Source organism: Octopus bimaculoides, chromosome 2 (assembly GCF_001194135.2).
Source record: "Octopus bimaculoides isolate UCB-OBI-ISO-001 chromosome 2, ASM119413v2, whole genome shotgun sequence".
Lineage (NCBI taxonomy): Eukaryota > Metazoa > Mollusca > Cephalopoda > Octopoda > Octopodidae > Octopus > Octopus bimaculoides.
This window is the reverse complement of record NC_068982.1, coordinates 58,645,721-58,648,234: the sequence shown is the minus strand read 5'-3', so window position 1 is coordinate 58,648,234 and position 2,514 is coordinate 58,645,721. Positions and strand designations below refer to the sequence as shown.

Sequence of the window (2,514 nt, the reverse complement as noted above, 5' to 3'; positions counted from 1 at the left end):
CGTTATAGATGAGCATTTCTCAACCTTTTTCGTGATTTGGCTTCCCTTGGACATTGAAAAAATTTATTTCGGCTCCCCTGTGTTGATGAAAAATTTAATCCAGCTTCCCATGTATCTGAGATAGACCGGCCGGCCCATGATAAATCTGACAAAAGGGGGGACCCGCAGAACTACCAGCTCACGAACTGCATCTGAAAGTTGGCGCGCCAATCATGCTGCTAAGGAATTTAGATGCTCCAATAATGTGCAATGGTACGCGGATGATTATTAAAAAATTGTGCTCCTGAGTTCTGTAGGCAACAATCTTGAACGAACCGACCGCTGGCTAAGACATACTTATAACTCCCATGTCCCTTACCCACTCCGATACGACCTACAAGTTTAAACAGATGCAATTTCCCATCAAACTGCTTTCCCATGACACTCAACAAGGCGCAGGGACAATCAGTGCAAGCGGTTGGTTTGTATCTGACAGAGCAAGTATTCTCACACGCACAACTGTACGTTGGCTGTCCCATGGTCTTTCTATTTGTGCACCCGAGGGAAGGACGAAGAATGTTGTCTACCAAGATAACAATGATAACAACAGCAACTGCTCCAATTTCAACTCCGCAATTTTTTCATCGTCCTGCTAGCCCACGTAAGTCCAATCTTGCTTCACTCTCCTTACTAACTCACCATGACATTCTTTTTTTTTTCTCCCAAGATCCGTCGCCCAAACACCACTTCGTATCCACTTCTTCCTCTTTTTTATGTCTTCGTTTCTCTCTTCGCGTCGTTCTCTGGCCGGGTGAAACTGGGCTTAGCTGATAGTTTATTATATATTTATCTTAAAACTGAGAATATGTGTCTGTCTGTGTGAATCCCTAAAACTCGAGGACTACACATCGGATTTCATTCAAAATTTTCACATGCAGTGTCATGCCCCCCCCCCCAAGTTCAACTTCTTGCCTAATGCGAGCTCGGAGCAATCTCTTATCTCTTACACTATATCAATTCAGAGTGCCATCATAACATAAGCGTATACAAAACTTGAAACTCAGTACGTAGTAGTTAACGATGTAAACGTGCTTATTTTTTAAACACTATAGAAGTACTATAAAAAAAAAAAGAACTTCTGTTTGAATTCACTCGTGCTCACAGCGCACATATTCCACCAGGGTTGACATACCAACAACGTTTATATATTAATCAAGCTGAAAAAAAAATAAACTAAAATTTTAATTCAATCTAGCCTATAAATTGATCTTCCCTATCGCGAAATCATGAATGTGTCGTATTTTATGAAAGTAGTACCTAATGCACTTACGCAGTAATATGCAAGATGTCTTTAAACTTTTTTTTTTATACCAACCTGCATGAAACTGCCTTTCGTTTTATATGACAAATTCCCTGCTTTAAAGTGGTCAAAATTAAAACATTTCCCAAGTTTCCTATTAACTCGTGTTCAAACAATAGCTTAATTAGTTATTTTACGAAATCCTTCGTTATTTTCAAAATTAAATTTAACGAAAGCAGTGTATTCATTTCAACAGAAATATGGTGACAAAATAGCTAAAACAGCCTTTCGGCTGATGTTCTCTGATTGTGTATGTCTTTTTAACTTTTGCTACTCTAAGAGCTATTTTATAAAAAAAAAAGCCCACAAAGAACAGATATTCATGTGAAACTTGAAAGAACTATCACCGACAACTATCAAAACATTTCCTTGTGTTTTGTAGTTTAAATGATGTTTGCGATTCTACAGCTTTGTTGAGTCATAGCATACCGAATCGTACATTGCTGCTTTGATTTTTAGATAGAAACAAACAGGAAAAATTGACTTACTGACCAAAGACGAAAAAAATTGTTACAGAGTGTAATAAATAAAGGACCATTTCAATTAACAATTAATTTATTCGGCGCATATCTTCGTTACATATGATCGTAATAATTGGTGACCTTATAAACCGTTACATATTCGTCACCTATTTACAATCTTTCGGTCATAGATTCCTCTCAAACCATTTCTGGATAATATAGGCCACTTTGTTTATAATAGCATCTCAGTTCCTATCCAACCACAAGTATGGGCGAAACCGTATCCTGTTCAACGCCCCACGGTGCTGACCACACTAAATGTATATCCAAATATCGAGCTGCGAACCTATAGATTAGTCGAAGTTAATTTTTACTCCTGTCAACGCCCTGTATTCCTTTAGAATGGTGGCGATCATTCTGTTTTATGGTGAGGATGTCAGCATATATCGATGAGACTCTCCAGCTTTCCATTTCTATGTGGTTACCCCCTCGACGTCTGCAGTTTCCTCAGAAGACAAATATTTTTTTACAGGAAAGGCGATATTTGATATTAAAGAATAAATAAAATATTTGTTTGACTGGGTGTAAAATTTTGTGTTGGAATTATTAACGTGTAAACTAATCTTGTTTTTACGCCTGTCTTACTGTCTGGTTGGTTTATCTATCAGTGTGTGTGCGCGCGCGCGCATATATATATATATATATATATATATA

The 2,514-nt window shown here is 37.6% G+C and overlaps 1 long non-coding RNA gene across 1 annotated transcript in view; it reads left to right on the top strand.

Moving 5' to 3' along the window:
* Positions 1–2,514, top strand: part of LOC128247107 (uncharacterized) — a 108,221-nt gene continuing 105,707 nt past the window's right edge. The window contains exon 1 of the long non-coding RNA XR_008263528.1: positions 1–640. This is a non-coding gene — a long non-coding RNA (uncharacterized LOC128247107). The remainder of the gene's footprint in view (positions 641–2,514) is intronic.